This window comes from Schistocerca nitens, chromosome 3 (genome assembly GCF_023898315.1).
Source record: "Schistocerca nitens isolate TAMUIC-IGC-003100 chromosome 3, iqSchNite1.1, whole genome shotgun sequence".
Classification (NCBI taxonomy): domain Eukaryota; kingdom Metazoa; phylum Arthropoda; class Insecta; order Orthoptera; family Acrididae; genus Schistocerca; species Schistocerca nitens.
Window position 1 is genome coordinate 571412478 of NC_064616.1, and position 22675 is coordinate 571435152.

Sequence of the window (22675 nt, forward strand, 5' to 3'; positions counted from 1 at the left end):
AACTATTTATTATTTCAAGAGTAATCATCATAACAGTTAACGTATGTATCCCACTGAGAGACAAGATGATCAGTGCCTTCATGTGAAAATGTTTGCAGTTACCTATGGAACCATGGTTGTACCATGGCTTGCCCCTCTTCATCCAAAGCAAATAGACAGTCACAAATGTCTTTCTTTAGGGCTCCAAAAATATGGAAATCACATGGAGAGAAATCTGAACTATATGGAGGATATGTAAAAGGCCTCCCAGTTAAACTTCTGCAGTGTACTAGGAAGCACTCTCAGTAACACGTGCACAGAAGCAAAGGAATAGTGGGTCACTAACTTGTTGGTAAGTATACTTTAATGGACACATTATCAACAATTTGTTCACAGCAGAGAATGCTATCCTTGCACAGGGTGATTTATGCATGACACAACACAATTACACTTTCAACATCTCAGACGATGGTAGCACACCAAAACTTTTAATTGATGACAGATCCACTGAAAAGAAAGAAGAAATGGCTCCCTGTTTATATGACCTAAGGCCTTTGGATTTATGGCTATATGCAATTTAAAGACATTTATTGGTCTCTGACATAGATACAAACCACACACACCAAGTTCAAGATTATTGGAAGAGAACTGGATGATGTGAAAAAGAGGTAGTAACCAAATGGAACACCATCTGCAGTTTCCACATATAATCTAGTTTTCGTTTCCAGGCAGAAGTTTATATTTTTTTTTCTGTTGCTGACCATAATAGTTTTTGCAAGAATACGGTGAGCTTTTTAAACATACTGTATGTGTGTGTATTTCAAAACATAATACATCTACTACACAGAAAAAAAGTATATTCCTTCTTGCTCTACCCAACAATACAAGGTAGCCCATTAATGTAGGCGTAAGACACTCCAAAGAACATATCAACTTTCAAGTGGATTACCATTGACAGTTAAGGTCCCCTACTGTTCTAACTGGAAAGACATGAATGACATCATAAAATATTCTGCAGTTATCCTCTCACTTCTTAAACTGGAAATTCTGGACTGACCATGGACCCTATTTTCCTGCACAACAGAAACTTTCATAAAAATAAAAAACTAAATCCCTTACAATTCATTCTCTCTCTCTCTCTCTCTCTCTCGCCCCCCCCCCTCCCCCAACACACACACACACACACACACACGGAGAGAGAGAGAGAGAGAGAGAGAGAGAGAGAGAGAGAGAGAGAGAGAGAGAGAGACTGACTTTTGGGAGGGGGGGGGGGGGATGAGTTACTTCAACCAACATGTACAGAACAATCTGCTGACTGTTGTTGACACTATTCTTAATTATACTCTTCCTGATGATGAATTTAACAATCTCATATCCTCTGGCATCACTTTATTTAAGTCAGTTTTTTCTGATAATGTAGTACATTGTACAGAACTATTTTATTTTTAAATGTATGTAGTCTCCAATGCCCTACACAAATGTTTGCAGACATGCTATGGAACCAAAAGCTACAAAGTGTAAAAAGTCTCTCTTATTTAGGAGAGAATAAATAATCTGATTTAGTTCAGTGTTTTTGAAGCAATATAGAGAAAACCGATAGATACAATTATGTGCGGGGTTCTCACACATACATTTTGTTTAAAAAATGATTAGCTACACTCTGAGTATATTTAATCACTGATGAAATTTTTTATCAAGAACCTATTAGAATTTGAACAGTATTTACAAACACAATATTAGAAGGAAAATTGACAGGGTTACCTTCTAGTGAATGTAATGTTGGTACAAATAGGCAAGAAACCCAGATCTATAAAACTCTTTGCAATCTACCAATGGAAATGACATCCTGACGGGCAGCAGAATTATTTTTAAAATCAGACTGAAGTTACTTCTCACAGCCCCTAAATTCTTGATTAAAAATTGGTAGTTAGATAGAAGCATGTCAACAGACAATATGTAGCCATACAAACATATTGGTTTTAGAAGTGTGTGCAATAGCTGTTCCACTGACTTCCTGTACACATAACATTTATTGTTAATGTTATGTATGAAACATGATTTACTAATTACACCAGATGACCCTTGAGGTCATCAATAGCACTGAATCTTAAATACTAATAAATAAACTGATGTGGATGAGAGGATAAAGGACACAAATAAAACTGAGTAAAAAAATTATCATGAACTGTTTTATTTCTGATTCACTTCACACACAGCGGATATATCGTCCGACTAATTCATTCACAAATGTAGTTTCTCCAAACACACACACAGTGATCACTGCAGTAAAGATTCTTAAGTTTAGTGCCTTGGATTAATGACAAGTGACTTGTACAATGGCCCACAGCATTTACTGTTATGGTAATAAATATAATGTTCCTTCCCCACAAAATTATGGAAAAAAGGTAAAAGAAACACTGCTTCACCTTAAAATTCTACAAGCTTTGTAGCTCCTCCAACATTTTATTTCCTGGAGCTGAACAAGATAATTTTAATTATCTTGTTTTTATCTTTAACATAACGTAAATATGATCATCAAATAATAACATAGCAGAAGTTACCTAAATATTGCTTTTCATAACTGCAGCATTTCTTTCTTTATATGCAGGATCTCTCTCACACATTACAAAAACAAATCACACACAAAAAAACAATGAAGAATTATGTAAACACAATACATTGTTATAAATTTGACTGGGTAAACTTACACACAATTTTAAACCAACAATTAAATATCTGAGCCGTTAATCAAAGGGAAACAATAATTACTTAATGAAAAGGATAACATAACAAAAACTCAGCAAGCAACATGAGATCATCAGTAACCTATTTATATAAGGTTTTCGATAGTTAATGTATTCATTTTATTTACAATAACAATTTTTAGAAAAATAAATTTATGCAATGATAACCAACAAGAAATTCATTATAGCAGCTGTGAAAATGATATGTCACACAAGAATTTATACTCTTGTTTTGGAAGTTTTGCACTTGCTAAACATACAAACAGCAGACACCTGTCTGATGACATTGCTGGTAACAGAAAACTTCACAAGGAACTATCATTCAAGAAACATAGCTCTGCTGTTCTTGTAGCAAGAAAGATTGTTAATAAACATGACTGAAATAATGTTTCACAAATACAGTGGTGGCTATGACCAATAGCACTGGCTATTACCTAGTATCAAATTTTAATGCAACACTTGATCCAAAGTTTAAAGGTGGTGACCTGAATCATAGTACACACATACAATTCTTCACACTAGTGGTCCACTTTTCCAAGAAAATGACAATTTCCAAAAATACTGGACAAGCGTACAAATTATAAAATGACAAATGAAGATCTACAAAGATATTCCTCGATCAGTATGGAAAAAAAGTACTGAATACCACTGATGATCATCAGAATATTCTCCATAAACGTCAATTACATGAGATGTTAAAGAAGCTCTAAAAGTTATTGTAAGAGTACTTTGCATTTCCAATACTAAATGGTGATATATGGATGGTAAACAAACAATATATTTACTAATGCCTAGCAACACAATTTTTGTCATTAAGAACTGGCAGAGAGGAGAAAGAGGTGAAAGTAGCTCAATTACTGCAGTATTAACAATGTCCATTTTTGTGATGGACATCTGAATGCCAAAAAGAGAATATATAAAGAGATGGTGACACGGAACACAGAGATTTATCTGTCATTTATAAAATTAGGTAATTAACAAGGAGTGATGTAAAAGGTAACAAACCATTCCAGGAACACCCATAAGCAATTGTAACAAACAGATAACCTGAAAAAGATCATGTCATTAGAAGGAAAGAGAGGAAGGAGCAATTTACAGTGGGCAGATTATAAGGATGGTAAATGAACCTCAACAATTGTGTGTTCCGTGATTCTTTAAGCTGCTTTCTTTCAGCAACAATATTTAAAATCTGAATGAATTAGGAAACTTTATGTGTGATGTTTGCTGCAATTTTCTTTTCTTCCTGTGTTTTCTTTCAGCATGTTATTAATGAGCCATAATTCACCGTTCATAATATAATAGCATATAACCCAATATTTATAACATATTTGCACAGTTTTCATGGAAACACACACACACACACACACACACACACACACACACAAACCAACCACCTATAGCACAACTGCAAATTCAGACACAAAAATAATAACCAATAACAATTTAATAAAGTCTTCATTTTGCAAAGTACTGCTACTGAACAGACCAGTCTTATGTTTTACCAGTTTTCACTAGACCTATTGTCAAGATGAACAAAGTAGCTGTAAATGCACTACTATGACCAGAACATGAGAGCACACACAATGATGTGATACACATTCAATATTAGTACAGGGGAATAAAAGTAAACATAAGAGAAGACAACTTCTGAGCTTAAAATGGAATAATGTCTCACCATCATGTGTGTGCATACATGGCTAGGAATGATTTTGATATGCAACGCAAAAATTATATTACACAATAAGGAACTGTAACACCACGTGTTGTGCACAGTACCACTACCAAATTAATGAACATGGGTGGTCACAGTCAAAAAGTGATAAGCTTATTTCTCTAGGTGCGACATACATTTTCTTAAAAACTGAAAGTGATGTTTAACAGTGCAAATATTCAGCCCGCACTTGGTAACACAGATGAAATAAAAATGTTTCCTTTTTCATCCATAAAAGGATAACGTCATGGAAGTTTTCTGTAGCTAATTTTAAATTTAAAGGTATAACTACCTGAAAAATAATAGCTTATCAACTACTATATTGCACCAAACCAAACAAACAAACATATAATGTTGTACCATTAAGTATACTTAAACCACAAGACAGGTAACAAATGAATTACTATGAAGTTTGCATATTACCCTTTGCTGCACTTTTGTGACAATTTTACCCAACAATTAACACAGTCTCTCCCATCGTTTTCCGTGCCTTTCCAAGCTGCCATCTCTTAGTGAGCGTAGTGAACATATTTTTCAACATTTGCTCCTGCAATTTCTATTAATTGACATTTACTTTGAACAGTCTGCTGCTATTTCTTGTTAGTTTTAATAATTTTCTCTGTGTCTGAAATGAGCTTTGGTTAGTTCTTCATGTCAGTCTTGTTAGCCACAACGAAAAAAAAAAAAAGTGCTCAAGAGTGGAAAATGACAACAAAAAATTACATCATTGACGAAGGGAAGAATTCTCAGTGGCACTACAAAAATCAGTATGGGACATACTGTTTCTGTTCAAACTACAACACAGCTAAACATTTAGAATGTGATTCATTTAAGGTCTCATTCCTTACATTGAGAGATATAGTTTGCCACTATCTTTATTCAGCTACAGAGTTCCTATTGTATTAATGATGCCTCTGTCAGATCTGTAAAAAAAATCACCAAGGAATCTATCAATCTCCTGTTGTGTGCACCACTACGCATTCTAGAACTGATGTGTTGCCACTGGAACTATAGTTATTACCTTTATCATTACACTCCATATACAAATGAGATTTGTTGTCTCTCTTGCCAAATAAAGTTTTCAATTCAATTTCTTTACATCAAGTTTTAGTGTGTATGTATGTGTGTGTGTGTGTGTGTGTGTGTGTGTGTGTGTGTGTGTGTGTGTAATGATGTCATCACGCACTCAGCGACCCAGTCTGAATGCTTACTAGTACATGAAACGTGTGCCGAAATATGTGACATTTCCTTTCTCTTCTTCTCCTTCACATTCTTATCACATTGTACATTTCCTCCTGCCAAATGAAGGAAAGCAAGGATTCCTGTACAACACCATCATGTAGTAGAAAATAACTCTGCTCAAAATGTTCTGTTTTAATTTTGAGAGGACCCTTTCAGCAAGTAACTGTTCCAATTGGCAGATGCATTTAGAAACATTACTATGACACCTTTGTACCTCTGACAACAAGCAGAACTTCTGTAACTATCCAGAATAATAGCAAACAAAGACTGTTTTGCTTCTCTTTATGTGCGGACATTAATTTAAAATATTTACAATTCCTAGGTAAACTGACACCCAATCAAAAGGCCTTTAGTGGATTACACATTTTACATCAAAGTTTGAATATCCCTGTAGCAGTGTTCATTAAGAAGTATGATACTTTAATGTAATGCACAGGTTTCCTGTATGACCCACATTAATAGCACTACTCAAATTAGTCCCAAAGCTTGCGAAAAAATAAAGACCAAAAACTGCAGTGCAGCCTAACTGGTCTATTGACTGTTTTGGTCTTCTACATATATGAAATGTGAAAAAGAACAGGGAGACTTGAAGGAATTAAGCAGCAACAAGAGTGGAATGGAGACACGAAGGAGAGGAGGCAGGGGGCCAGTATGAATTACAGTGAGATATGGAGGAGGGAGGGGGGGGGGAGGGAGTGCGAGGGTAAGAAGGAGGGAAGGCGAACAGAAGGAGCGTCTAATATATTCTAAAATACATGTGGTGTGGTTTCATCGAAGGATAATTATACTGATTTACATATTTAGCAAGCCATACCGATAGGTAAAGTTTATATCCAGAAAGTGAGACTGTATGGTTATCTTTTGTACTCAAATACCCCTAAAAAAGCTACATTGTAAATTACAGCACAAACTGAAAAAGATAAATTAGTTTGTTAGATCATTTCATGGAATCACTCAGTATAAGAGATGACATTTACATGTTGTATTTTCACATACATAGATCAGATTATAGAGCTGACCAGCAGCCTCTCATGCAGCAAAGGTAATATGACACGTACATCAGTAGATTTTAAATGCAGTATATGGCAAAGAGTTTTAGTCAGTTTTCTGGTGGACATCAAAGGCTATTAAAAAAAAGTTTCACATTATTTATCATGAAGAAGCACATCAGATTCTCGAAATCAGAAACTGAGGTTATGGTTACAGTTAAACACAAAATGCCAAAATCGATTTTTGACTTGCAGAAAGAAAGCTTTAACTCAGACATCAATTTTGTCAAATGACACATCATTAAATACTTCTGCAAAAGTTACATAAGTGAATTAAAAAAAAAAACTCAATGCCAAAATACTTACAATCTATTTTAAAATATTAACACACTTTGCTAAAACCTTTCGCAATCTCCCTGCCCACCCCGTTTCTCTCCCTTACTTCATAGTAAATTCAAATTTAATGTAAGTACAGATGACTCTACTATTGTCACACAAATTTTCTATTAGAACATAAGCTACCCCACTAAAGCAAAATGGCAGGTTAATGATGTACCTAAGTAGTGTATCACTGAAATTCCATAATTACAAAACTCATACATAAATAGCAACCCACAGGACCTAGGAATAACCAGATTCTGAAAACAGCTTGTTCTGCAAAACACAGACTGGTTTAATAGAGAGAATGACAGCACCTATATGGTCTGAGGGACAATTTCACATTACATATCACAAGCTTTTAGCTCCACAAAGCATGAACCACATGCCATTTTTTAATTATTTATTTACTTGTCTCCCCACCACATTGCTTTTAAATTTACAAAACAATCATTTAGGCTCTGTTCAACATTCTTCATCTACTGCCTGCAAGCAGATCACCACCATAGTATAATTCTCAGAAGAAACAGCATCAGCTCTGAGAAGTCACGTCAGGACCTGGAGGTGGACTTCATTGTCGACCATAATTTTCTCTATAAACCAGCCACCTGCAAACAAAATTTTTACTTTTATAAGTACAATTTTTTTATGTATCTACATAATGGATTCAAATTATGTAGTCAGCAGTCATACACAGATCAAGCAGAACAATGAGCACTCCAAGGTCAGGGGAAGGAAATTAGTGTTTAACGTCCCGTCGACAACGAGGTCATTCGAGACGGAGCACAAGCTCGGGTGAGCGAAGGATGGGGAAGGAAATCGTCCGTGCCCTTTCAAGGGAACCATCCCGGCATTTGCCTGAAGCGATTTAGGGAAATCACGGAAAACCTAAACCAGGATGGCCGGAGACGGGATTGAACCGTCGTCCTCCCGAATGCGAGTCCAGTGTGCTTCCAAGGTCAAGTGCAGAGCATGTGATAGAGTAACATGTGCCTTCAGAGCAAGGTGAAATGTGGCAAATGGCAACCTGTATGTCTATTATTGTTTAACCTATGTCATTATCAGGTCTATAAGATACCCAAAAAGTTCTATCATAAAGTAAGAAATTGTGAATCCCTACCACTACAAAAGCAAATTTAAATGTACCCCATTATCTACTTTTTCAGCAAATTATCAGAGTATCTATACTCAGACTGCAAATTTCAGTGTTTGTTATAAAGCTGTAAGAAAAGTAATAATGTAATATAAAGAGCACTCAGTATTTATAGATGTAAAAAAGTTTTCTCTGAAAAACAGCATTGTAATCATGTAAATCTTAACCTACTAATAGCAATAAACAACAGCTGTGTAATAAAACTGAGGAGGCAACAGCTTTTGTCAAAGTAGCAGCTTTCTTATTAATTTACTCAACTAATTTTAGATAGCATAAGCATGAATAGCACTAAGCTGTAGAGCGAGAGTTTATTGTTAATACAGTACACAGATTATCTTTCTATGGTGTCTTCATCTCATGTTAATGTATACCTTGACACATTCAACATCCCTGAAGGTGTTTCTTCTTGATGTGGACCACAGAATATGATGGATGGATGAATGAATGAATGAATTAATTAATCTCAGATACAAATGGAGCATGCATGGGAATATTGTGATTTGTCTGTAGAACACTGGAAATGATTTGTTTTGTGCCAGCTTGTTGATAGTCAGTAGACACATGGCTTTCAGGAGAATGCCTTCAAGACACGTGTACACATGTAGGAGCTGTATTGCTAGACTACCGAGGATTTTTATATGGGCTTCTTTAAAATCTGTGGTTGTTACACAAAACATCATAAGAGCTGTGGTTTAAGTCATTTAGCACAGGGCAACTTTTACAGAGGCAGAGCTTCTGTGCCATTTCAGTTGGAGACTCCAAGTAGCTCTGGTTGAATGGGGAGTGGGGGAATTTCAAACACTCAGCCTCTGTGGCCCCAGGGTAGCATTGTTTCCCCAAATCCCACATACATGGCCAGGCATCTATTTCACTTTACATACTTTTTGATATGCTAAATATAATGATAATTTTTCACTATGGCCTCAAAAATAGCAAACAGTGTGTTATCATAACCATATTAATCACTAAGATACAGGTATCAAATTTTTTCTTCTGTTTTAAATTAAACTGTGCTGTTTGTTGGTTTCAAAAAAATAGCTGTAGACAACTTCTGCTGCTCTTTATGCATTCTCAGTAAGTTAGTACACTGTCAACTAATTATACATTAATAAAAATCACTGCAGTCCTAAAATTCATCTACTCATACAAATTTATAAGACTATCATACTAAATATTTTGTGATCAGTATAAATTAAATAAATTTTTGTACTTTGCTCAAATCTACAAAATGGAAATGTCTTTCTTGGTGAAGGATTTTATTCTGGAGAGAAACGTCAGATTCCAGGTTGTGCATATTCAACCCACCATAGGAATAACAGGAAAACTTAACAATAAATACATTTTTACTAAATAATTTATTCACAAATATCTTCAGAAATTTTCACATACATGTATTCATTTTTCGTACAAGATTTCATTATTTTCTTGGCCCCTCATCACTAGTATAATCTTTGTAACATTTCTTTACATAATTGTGGAGACTACACTTTCCTCCACCTGTGTCTCAGGACCCCACACAGGCTACATAGTTTGTTTTTGGTGCTCTTCTTTCTCAAAAAACTGCCATACAACCATTTTCATATTTCACATGTAGAAAAATTATTATTTTTCAGTTAGAGATGGAATAATGTTCTCAGACTTGATCAAGAAGAATCTGCAAATCAATATAAATTTCAATATACATGCTTCTCTCTGTTCAATACATTCATCATATGAGAAAATAGTGTCAATGTCCATCTGCTGTCTTTTGTCAAATGACTGCCTCATCTCTTTCCCCACTGCCTCTTGCAGATAACTGCAGGGAGCACACTAGTTGGTAGCTCTAATTTACTCATCCATTAAGCAAATCAGCTATCTAGCTATATTTAGGTCAAGTAGCTGTCATTTTATTTGCTCTGGCTGGACCCAGGCTGCTCATCTGCATCTACAGCAGCACCAAAAGTAACCAGTGGGCACACAGTACCTGGTACTCCACATTACTCGATGGATAACTGAATCCACTGACCAGCTCTAATGTTAATATCATTGTTGACCACGTACATCTCTCTCTGACAGACTCCTTCCTCACCAGTCACTTTATTTTTAAGGACACCTATCTATATCATAGGCCCAGAATCTCACTACAGAGATTTGAAGAGCACTGTGATGAATTAGAGTTTATGCTCTATGTAGTTTATGAAAAACACCCCAAATCTTTTTTTTTTCTTTTCTTTTCTTTTCTGTTTGTTTCTTTTTCCTGTCCATCCAGTTGTTATCTTAAACTGCTTTACATATCAGGTCATCAACTGGTTACATGACTTCAGAGTCACTTTGTACTACTTTACACTTAACTGTTAACTGTACATTAGTTTTGTCAAATTATAACTGATTCTCAGGCCTACTTCCAAACATACTCTATTACATTCTTCCACTCATTGTTTAAGTTTATCTTACCTCCCCTAGAGGTAAACAGCATGTTATCTTGAAATAGAGCAATCTAGAATCTTTCCATCTGTTCTTATGGCACCTCTACTAATAATTCATTCTTTTTTTTCCCCCATTTTGAAGTTAGTTACAATCATTGGGTACGAGTAGTAAATGCCCAAATCTGTCCAAACACTATTCACACTATCACACTATATTTCTTGCTAACTCAATTTTTCCTATGATAATTGTTGGTCAACTGGTTCCAACAGCATATTTAGTTTTATTGGAAACTTTATTAATTAAAAGTAATGAATAATTGAACTTATCATAAAGACATGTAAGGATAGATTTTGTATGAACTAATCAGTCACTTAGACACACAGGTACTACTCATTAGAAAGACTGGCATCCAAACACTATAGTAACATAATTTTAATTGAAACTAATTAACTTATGAGACAATTAACATTAAATTTTGGAAGCACCTAGAGTTTCCATTGTGAATTTAGCCATTGTACTTGTTACATTCCAGCTTTTATCACTGTACTTTTAGTGCTCAAACTCTGCTGGCATGAATAACATCCTCCATTAAGAGGAGTAGGACGTCAAAAATTTAAAAAAAATCAATTTTTCAAAAATATGCCTATTTTGTAGTGCACATCTTCCTGAATAGTTTGATGTATAAAACATATATATTTGAGAGATTATAAGGCATGTTATTTGGTTTTAAGTGTACCAAAATGCAGCACCACACCCCTTTGCACAGCATTCTTCTGTCATTCATAAGTGTATTTCGCTCTGTAGAATTCGAATGTTTATATTTGCGCCAGAGATTATCATACGTGAAACAAAAGACTATTGATATCGATACTTTCTCTGCTGGTATCGACGTGCATTGTTTTGATCATTGATTTTGTTTGTTCTCTGTTTTGAAAAGCTTGCAGTGTGGTGTTGTGAACAAATGTGGCATATTATCGCACAAGATGCCTAGAATTCATTGCTTCAACCGTAATCAACGTCACCAGGGCAACAGATACACAGTAAAGGGGGCTATAACAAATGTTACACCAGTGTCTCAAGACTGCAACCTCTCAGAGCCAGTAAAAAAAACCACTGCCGAGTACCTCAAGAAGAAAACTTATTTTTGGTGCAAATGGAAATGGAGGCTGTGAATCTGAACATTCATGTCATGTTATTGTTGATGTTAACATACTGTCACAGTTAATATTGGACAATGTTATCTGCAAGCATTGCTTTCGTTTGCAGTGTGTTTCTGTGGTGGAAGATTAGAGTGCCAGGAAACACCTTGGTATGAACATATCTGTGATATGCAGCAAATGCAACATTTGTGCATCTTGCACAACATCTAAAATCATAAACAAAGGTTATGAATGAATTTGAGAGTAGCATATGGCATGTGCTGAATCCTCCACCTCCTCCAGCAAGTTGCAGAATCATCAATGAAAAGTGTTGCAGAAGAATCTATTATCGAAAATGATGGTGACAGGGCCATAGTGGACACTTTTGATGGTACCTGGCAAAAAAGAGGGCACACTTCATTCAATGGTGGTGTTACAACAACATCTGCTGACACTAGCAAAGTACTAGATGCTGAATTGTTGAGCAAATTTTGTAATAGCTGCGTGAAAGGGATTCCAGATGATCAATATAATATGAACTATAAAAGCTCAAGTGGAAGGGCAGTTTACCAGATCTGTTGCCTCCCGTGGCCTGCGATATGTGAAGTGTCTTGGTCATGGTGATAGCAAAGCTTTCCTCGAGTTTCAGAAATGTGATCCATATAGAGCTGAGACTACTGTGCAGAAGTTAGAATGTGTGGGATGTGTACAGAAAAGACTTGGCACTAGACTTGGAAGGTTGAGACAAAATTTGTTAGAAAAAAAAATTATCTGATGGGAAGGGAATAAAAGGGAGAGGGCGACTGACGGATGCAGAAATTGACAAGCTACAGACATATTATGGCCTGGCAATAAGAAGGAACACAGGGGACTTGAAACATATGAAGCCAGCAGTTTCGGCCTTAAACTTCCACAAAATGTCCACAGATTATAACCCTACCCACAACTTGTGCCCAAAAGGAAGTGAATCATGGTGTGTGTGTGTGTGTGTGTGTGTGTGTGTGGCTACAAAAGGTCAATTGCTGGTGGTGAAGAATATCATCACAGGAATTCTCTACCAACTGCTGTAATGGAAGCCATCAAACCTATATTCAGGGACCTTGCAAATGAAAAATTATTGAATAATGTCTTCATGGTGGTACCCAAAATCCAAATGAAAGTTTTAACCAATGTGTATGGGATAGATTGCCAAAAGCCATTTTTGTGGGAAGAAATGCACTTGCTATTGGTGTTTACGGTGGAGTTTAATGTTTTACTGATGGTGTGCAAAGCAGGAAATATGTTTTAAAGAAAATGGGAATTAAGCCCGGAGTGCATTGCATCAAAGCTTTGTATGCTATAGACAGAGCGCTTGTAGTGGAAGCAGATAAATCATTTTTGGAGGTGATAAAATCAAGAAGAGTGCATCATAGGAATGTGAAAAGAAAGAAAACTGATTTAGAAAATGAAAAAGAACCTGCTTATGGTGTTGGGCTGTACTAAAAGAATGCCAAATACAAGCAGAAACTTTAACAGCCATTTTCAGCAAAAAACTAATTTCTGTGCTTAGGTAAATGTAACATCCAAAATAAATGTCCTATTACTTTCAAACTTGGTATGCTTATTAAACACAAACTCCTTAACGTAAAAATCTAGAATTTTCCAAATCCATTAAAAACTGTGGTAAAAATTGAGAAAAAATTAAATAAATTCTAGAGTTTCACACACCTGTAAGTGTGGTTTGTATATTGTGCAAAATTCATTGAAGAATATCTCTTACTTATGAAGAAAAGTATACCTATAGCAACAAATGCAGCCAATAGTAAATGAAAAAATGATGAAATTTCACATGTAAAAAAAATTATTTTATTTCTGGACTTCCACTGCTATGAGTGTGAATCCTAAATCCCTCATGGTCATATTGACAAAGTTTTATGAATTTATTTGTAAAATTATAGACAGTGGAAATTAAAATGTCCTGTGGTGCCTTTCCTCATCCAAGTCGGCCCATTCGTCTGCCTACCACCCTTAATCAATCAAGCAAATAATTATAAATGTGCATAAATGCTTAAAAGTCTGCAAATGGTGTATGTACTAGTAAATGATTGTTCCCAATATTGACATATAAAATGGTTACATGAACTTTTACGAGGATGTTCTGAAAAGTAAAGTCTCCATTTTCTTTCTTTTTTTGTTGTAACTATTAAGGCTTTTTATATAAAATGAATGTTATTGATATTCTACATCTTTATTCATCATGTTTACATATTCATTTCTCCAAATAGTCACTCTGGTGATGTACACATTTCTCCCAAGAGACCAATTTGTTGATACTGTCACTGTTCAGTGTTTCCCTCTGCTTGCACCACTTCATCACTAACAAAGTGAAGCCCTTGAAGGTGTTCTTTATGTTTTGGAAACAGATGCAAATTGGATGGGGCCAAGACGGAACTTTATGGAGGGTAATCACTGACAGGGAACCCAAAGCATCAGACTGTTGCAGATGTCGCAGCACTTGGGTGTGGTCTGGCATTGTCATGCTGAATGGGAGGTTGCTCCAAGTGTGGATGAACTCTTCAAATTAGAAACTTGATTACAGCATGCTGTTTCTCAGGCACCAATATAGTTGCATTACACACTGCCATGTTACACACTAAAATTTGGAGCACAGTAGTGTTAGAGGGCTACAAATGTGTGTACATGAAGAATCAAGATGTAGAATGTTAATGTTTGTTTTATTTTTAAAAAAGGTGCAGAGTTTTCACATAAAAAATTTGTGTGGCATTAGTTTTCAGCACACCCTCCTACATTTTATTAACTCACCACATATCTACATCTACATCTACATCGTTACTCTGCAATTCACACTTAAGTGCCTGGCAGAGGGTTCATCGAACCATTTTCATACTACTTCTCTATCATTCCACTCTTGAATGGCGCGTGGGAAAAAGGAACACCTAAATCTTTCCGTTCAAGCTCTGATTTCTCTTATTTTATTATGATTATCATTTCTCCCTATGTAGGTGGGTGTCAACAAAATATTTATGCATTCAGAAGAGAAAGTTAATGATTGAAATTTCATAAATAGATCTCACCGCAAAGAAAACCGCCTTTGTTTCAGTGATTGCCACCCCAACTCGCATATCATATCAGTGACACTCTCACCCCTACTGTGCAATAACACAAAACGAGCAGCCCTTCTTTGCACTTTTTCAATGTCCTCCATCAATTCTAGCTGGTAAGGATCCCATACCGCTCAGCAATATTCCAGGAGAGGACAGACAAGTGTAATTTAGGCTGTCTCTTTAGTGGGTTTGTCGCATCTTCTAAGTGTTCTGCCAACAAAGCGCAGTCTTTGTTTCACCCTCCCCACAATATTATCCACGTGATCTTTCCAATTTAAGTTGCTCGTAATTGTATTTCCTATGTATTTAGTCGAATTGACAGCCCTTAGATTTCTGTTATTTATTGTATACCCAAAATTTATCGGATTTCTTTTAGTACCCATGTGGAAGACAACACCACACTTTTCTTTGTTTAGTGATAATTGCTACTTTTCGCACCATACAGAAATTCTCTCTAGATCATTTTGTAATTGGAATTGACCGTCTGATGATTTTACTAGACGGTAAATTACAGCGTCATCTGCAAACAATCTAAGGGTGGCTGCTCAGATTATCACCTAGATCATAGCAGAGGGCCTCTGACACTACCTTGCGGAACGCCAGATATCACTTCTGTTCTACTCAATGATTTACTGTCTATCACTATGAAAAGTGACCTCTCTGAGAGGAAATCACGAATCCAGACACACAACTGAGACGATACTCCATATGCACGCAATTTGATTAATAGTCGCTTGTGAGGAATGGTATCAAAAGCCTTCTGGAAATCTAGGAATATGGAATCGATCTGAGATCCCTTGTCGACAGCACTCATTACTTCACGGGAATAAAGAGCTAGCTGTGTTGCACAAGAATGATATTTTCTGAATCCATGTTGGTTATGTATCAATAAATCATTTTCTTCAAGGTGATTCATAATGTTCGAGTACAGTATATGCTCCAAAACCCTACTGCAAATTGAGGTCAGTGATATGGGTCTGTAATTTAGTGGGTTACTCCTATTTCCCTTCTTGAATATTGGTGTGACCTGTGCTACTTTCCAGTCTTTTAGGTACAGACCTTTCGCCAAGTGAGTGGTTGTATATGAGTGCTAAGAAAGGCACTATTGTATCTGCATACTCTGAGAGGAACCTGATTGGTCTACCATCTGGACCGGAAGACTTGCCTTTCTTAAGTGATTTGAGTTGTTTCGCAACACCTAAGATATCTACTTTTATGTCACTCATGCTAACAGCTGTTCTGGTTTCGAATTCTGGAATATTTACTTTGTCTTCTTTTGTGAAGGAATGAAGGAAAACTGTATTTAGTAACGCCACTTTAGTGGCACCATCATCGGTGACATTTCCATCGCCATCGCGCAGTTACGGTATTGACTGTTTTTTTGCCACTGGTGTACTTTACATACGACCAGAATCTCTTGGTGTTTTCTACCATATTTTGAGACAATATTTCATTGTGGAAACTATTAAAAGCATCTCACATTGACATCTGCACTAAATTTCGAGCTTCTGTGAAACTTAGCTAGTCTTAGGGATTTTGCGTTCTTCTGAATTTAGCATGCTTTTTTTTGTTGCTTCTGCAACAGTGTTCTGACGTGTTTTGTGTACCATGGTGGAACAGTCCCATCTCTTATTAACTTATGTGGTATGAATATATCTATGGCTGTTGATACTGTATCTTTGAATTTGAGTCATATCTGGTGTACACTTATATAATTAGCTGGGAAGGAATGGAGACTCTCTCTTAGGAAGGCATGAAGCAAATTTTTGTCTGCTGTTTTAAATAGATATATTTTGCATTTATTTTTAGTGGTTTTGGTTGATATGGTTTTGAGCCTCACTACAATGACCTTGTGTTCACTAATCCCTGTATCCGTCATAACGCTCTCTATTAGATCAGGAATATTTGTGGCTAAGAGGTCAAGTGTGTTTTCGCAACCATTTAGTACAATTACGGAAGAAGTTCTCTGTCTACCACTGACTTTGAACATGTATTTTCACCAACAAATCGAGGGTAGATTGAAGTCTCCCCCAATTATAACTGTATGAGTGGGGTACTTATTTGTAATGAGATTCAAGTTTTCTTTGAAGCGTTCAGCTATCATATCATCTGAGTCGGGAGGTCAGTAGAAGGAGTCAATTATTATTTTGGTACAGCTGTTGAGTATTACCTCTACGCATAGTAATTTGCAGGAACTATCTATTTCAACTTCACTAGAAGATAAACTACTACCAACAGACACAAACACACCACCACCTACCTTATTTAATCTATCCTTTCTGAACACGGTTTGCTCCTCTGTAAAAATTTTGGCAGAATTTATCTCCGGCTTTAGCCAGCTTTCTGTTCCTATAATTATTTCAGCTTCAGTGCTTTCTATCAGCGCTTGAAGCTCTGGTACTTTTCCTACACAGCTACCACAATTTACAACTACAATACCGACTGTTGCTTGGTTGATTCTCGTCTTTTCTTTACCCGGTACCCTTTGAGACTGGAGCCCTTTTTGATCTTTTCCCAGACCGTCTAACCTAAAAAACCACCCAGTCCACACCACACAGCCCCTGCTACCCGTGTAGCTGCCTCCTGTGTGTAGTGGACACCTGACCTAGTTAGTGGAACCCGAAACCCCACCACCCTATGGCGCAAGTCGAGGAATCTGCAGCCTACATGGTCGCAGGACTGTCTGAACCTCTGATTCAGACCATCCACTCGGCTCTGTACCAAATTACTATCTTTACATACAGCTCATCCATTAACAAAATGTAACCTATCTGTTTTCCAAATGATTATGTAGTAACCAAAATACGACAGTGTTCATACACTAGTCTTTATAACTCCTACCTCACCCCAAAATCCTCAGTCTGCACCTGGTAATAATCTTAGAGGCAACTTCTATGCAAAAGTTCAGGAACTTGAAGCTAGTTAGTATTGTGTAGAAGCCTGTGCCCACTTATTTTATGAGCAACATCTTGGTCGTGTTCTGCAATTATGTACTCAGTTAACATATATGTGGATGTTTGTTGCCAGTAATCACACATTCAGTATACCTGTGTGATCAATTAGCATCTGAACTGTATTAAACATTATGAATTTTACTTCGAGCCAATACTGAACAATACAGTGTTTTAGGGAACATTTGTTTATTTGTGTCATCTATCATAAGACATGGTGTACTGATAGCTTATGTACATACTGAAGTCAATACGCTCAGCTGTACATTGTGTCGGAGTCTAGCTGTGACTGTTTACTGTAAATATTCTGCCACTGCCATACTGATAATTAGCACAGTGAAAGTGCCTACTTGTAAAAGTTATTTCCTGTGAGAAATGGAACTGCCCATCATATTGTCTACATTGATGATAAATGTGGGAAAAAGCACATTAGTTAAATGTTGCCCAATGTACATCAATGGAATATTTCCCATAATATCAGCTCTACAGCAATCAAATTAACTTCCTTCAATACGACTCCAAGTATAGAATACGGTTTGGCAGTTAGGTTAACTCACACTCAGCGAAAGAGTGGTGGTTCAAATATGTTCATGTAACTCATTCCTCCTCCTTTTTCCCCCAGTTTAAGAATCTGAAAACTACTTCTAGCACTTCTGAGAATGGTTTAGGTAATATGGAATTTTCAGACTTCACCTACAAACAACAACATGGTATGGCAATGAGCACCCCTGCATTGCACCATCCTATGCAAACCTATACGTGGGCCACCTAGAAGAATCCTTCCTAACCATCCAGAACCCTAAACCCATCACTTGGTTCAGGTTCACATCTTTGTGATCTGGATTGAAGGTGAGGACACCTTCTCCCCCATTCACTTCAGCTGGTCCTCCTCAACCAAACAATCCACCTTCCTCTATGCTGACCTCCACCTCAAAGATGGCTACATTAGTACCTCCGTACATAGCAAACCTACCAACCACCAACAATACCTCCACTTCGACAGCTACCACTCATTCCAGACTCTGAAGTCCCTTCCACACAGCCTAGCCACCCATGTCTGTTGCATCTGTGGTGATGAGCAGTCCCTCTCAAAATACACCAAGGGTCTCACTGAAGCCTTCACAGAATGAAATTACCCTCCCAACCTCCTACAGGAAGAGATCTCCCATGCTTTATCTCTTCAGTCACCCACCACCTCCCAAAGACCTATCTGGCCACAAAGGAGTATTCATCTCACGACTCAAGACTGGAGCAACTGAATCGCACTCTCCACCAGGGTTTTGACTGCCTCTTGTCGTGCTCTGAAATGAGGAATATCCTACATGCTCTTCTTCCCACCCCTCTCACAGTAGTATTCCGCTGCCCACCAAATCCACACAATATCCTCAACCATACCTACTCCACCTCTGCTCCCGTCCCCTTGCCTCATGGCTCATATCCCTGTAGTATACCCAGATGCAATACCATCCTTCTACCACCACCTACTCTAGTCCAGTCACAAGCATCACCCACCAGATCAAAGGCACGGCTACCTGTCAAAGCAGTAATGTGATCTAAAAGCTAAGCTGCAACCACTTAGCTGCATTCTACATAAGCGTGGCAACCAACAAGCTGTCTGTCCGCATGAATGGCCACCAACAAATTGTGGCCAAGAGACAGCTAGAACACCCAAATGCTCAGCACACTGCTCAATGCAATGTTCTTCACTTCAGTGACTGCTTTGCAGGCTGCACCATCTGGATCCTTCCTGCCAACACCAGCTTTTCCGAATTGCGCACGTAGGTGCTCTCCCTGCAAAACATCGACGTTCCAGTAATGCCTCCCCCCTTTCCCCCCAATCCTGGACTCAACCTTCATTAGTCACTGTCCTTCACCCACCAATCCCATTCCCTGCTCCCACTACAGCACTACACAGTCTTCTATTCCACCAATGCATCACAGAATCTTTACTTCTCTCCTTTTCCACTCCCTGCCCTCCCACCCCTGTCCTCCCAGTCTGCCCCCTGGCTGCACCTACCTGCTTTACCCTGTCCCCACAATGTCCCTGTGTGCTCCCACAAGCAGCACTTTACAGTTCCCCACTCCTACCATGCTTTCCCTCCCTCTCCCTGCCCCAGCCTCCTCCTTACACACACCACCCAGATTGCTTCTCCCATCAAGCGTGTCCAACCTCTGTAGCAAGACAGTGGTTTGTGTGTGTGTGTGTGTTACTAAAGTTAATACAACACAATCTATAAAGCTATTATGTACAATGTTTCTGAGGGAAATACGATCGGAATTTTTTTTTCTTTAGAACTCGTTGTTCTTTGATAGTATCTTTCTGCACCTGGACACTTATGGCAATACTCACATACATTTATTGCTTTACTCCATGAGCTTGGTGCCTCTCTGACGATGAGGAGATTAGTATTTAATGCTCTTTCAACAATGTGGTCATTAGAGATGGAGTACAAGCTCAGATTGGGGACTGATAGGGATGGAAATCAGATGTGACTTTTTGTAGGAACCATCCCAGCATCTGCCTTACACAATTGGGGAAATCACAGAAAACCTAAATCAGGATGGCCAGATGAGGGTTTGAACAGTCATCCTCCCGAATGCAGGTCCAGTGTGCCAACAACTGCACTACCTCACTTTGTTCTCTCAGCTGGGTCATTTACAAAATTGTTTAATAACTAGGTACAGAATGTTGAACATCACAGAAGTTCTTCTGCCGTATCAGTGCACACAATGCTGCAGAGTAAAAATTCATTCTCGAAACAATTCCCCAGGCTGTGGCTAAGCAACCTCTCCACAACATCCTTTATTCCATGAGTGCCAGTCCTGCAAGTTATGCAGGAGAACTTCTGTAAAGTTTGGAAGGAAAGAGATGACGTACTGATGGAAGTAAAGCTGTGAGGGCACGTCACTAGTTGTGTTTGGATAGCTCAGACAGTAGAGCACTTGCCCATGAAATACAAAGGTGTCAGGATTGAGTCCTGATCCGGTGCACAGTTTTAATTTGCCAAGAAGTGTTATCTGTAATATTGTTATTAATGTTCTCATTCACACTAAAGTCTACACCTGAGTTTCCTCCCAGTTCCATCCTATTTGGTGCTGATGACATGCCAGCACAGCCTTCAAGGCTTCAGTCAATATTGTTGTTTCATAGTCAGCCAGTCTTTGTATTAGTGAGTTACACTTAGTCCAGATGTCTGGAGTGTGTCTTGGTAAGCAACCAATTTGCACTATTGGTAGTAAATTATCCTATACCAATTTAAAAAAGAATTGTTATCCAGTCACGAAGCTTTTTAATGTGGTTTTCACATTCTTATTATGAAAGGTTTGGACAGTGATGATATCTAATCAGCAAAAATGACAGTCCTTTCTTGATGTTATATCATGGAAATACTATGAATGGGTCAATAGTTCCATGAAAAATCAGTTAAATTTTTTCCTCATTACTGCAGCAGAATGAAATCTGGTGTTACCTACATCAATAATATCTTTATGGGCTACAGTCACTGGTCCTTTGTTGATGAGTTTCCTTCTCAGTCTATCATACTATTCACAACAGAGGTCAAATATTCACTGTCTGGTTATGTGCAAGTATTTTGCACAGGCTATTCCTTTTGTAAAATCTAATCCCCCCTTTTTTAAAAAAAAAAAAAATCTGTACAATATGCTGGTCCCTTTTTGAAGTTGACAGGTGTACCATACCTTGATGAACTGCCACTGCTGCACAGTCAACTTCTGTGGGCCGCATGTTGATGACTGGGGTTGCCAATGACTATTTGGATTTTAATAGTACATATATGGATCTCAGTGGAGCAAATCCCCTGTCAATTGAATGCTGCACAACCAGTGAGCAGTCATACCATCTAGAACCCTCTCTCTGTCATTTCTACCTATGCTTACTACATAAAGCAGAGCAGAGGGAATAGCATGAGCACAAAACACTACCATTGAATACCAAAAGCATCAAAAAAGGCTCATATGAACTGATAAATCCTATCACAAGGTGGTATATAGTGGATGACAGTGTCAAAGTAACTCAAAACCCATGTGTAGAAGACATCCCATTTGCCAACAGGTCACTGTTCAGCCCTGTGTAGAGGTATTCATACACAAAAAGTACTTGCAAGGGATGAAATGGTATCCTTGAAACACCCATAATCACCTCTTACTGGCACATTATACAAAATCTACTGTCCAATCAAGTACATTTAGGTGTTTGCTTGGCATACCCCACAGATGAGAAATACCTTCAACAAAGTAATTAAGCAATTGTGTCAGAATGGTTTGAAGAACACTCCACGGGCATGAGGATGCTGAGTAGATGTATCCAAAACTGAACTAGGCACATATTCACCCCAAAACTTATCAAGATATCTTGTGTGGACCTGTAACTTTTCTGATCAGTGTATGTTTTGGAAAAAATACCATCATTTTTTAATAGAAGAGTCCTGTACAAAGGCACTTAATTTTTGTGGATGGCTGTGTTCAGTCCAAACCTATGATCATTCTTGAAGTGAAATGCAGTAAAAATGCACAAAATGGAAGATTTAAAAAGTACGAAGGGGAAGTATTCGAGGGAACAGGTGAGAAGAAAAAAAAAAAGAGACATTTGTCTGTGTGTGTCATGGGTTTCTACATTTCAACTATTTATGCATAGTGTATATGAACTGTGGAAGCAGCCATGTAGTTGCCTAAATTGTTGTAGGAAACCATATCACATTCAGAATGGCAAGTGTAACAGGCCAAGCATCATTTGTCAGGCACATGGATTTAACCTGAGTCTGGTCATCTCCTTGTTTCACAGGTTAGTGCTTCATATACAGGCTTCCATCCAGTACTATAAATATATTCGGGCATCTGCTAATAAAGTTTATTTCTCTAC

At 37.6% G+C, this 22675-nt stretch overlaps 1 protein-coding gene across 2 annotated transcripts in view; it reads right to left on the minus strand.

Annotated features, from left to right (window-relative positions):
• Nucleotides 1–2154: 2154 nt before the first annotated feature.
• LOC126248479 (alpha-1,3-mannosyl-glycoprotein 2-beta-N-acetylglucosaminyltransferase) overlaps nucleotides 2155–22675 on the minus strand; it is a 101718-nt gene continuing 81197 nt past the window's right edge. For both annotated transcript variants that reach the window (XM_049949497.1, XM_049949498.1), the window contains exon 12: nucleotides 2155–7651. The gene's annotated coding sequence lies outside the window, so the exon portion shown is untranslated. The remainder of the gene's footprint in view (nucleotides 7652–22675) is intronic.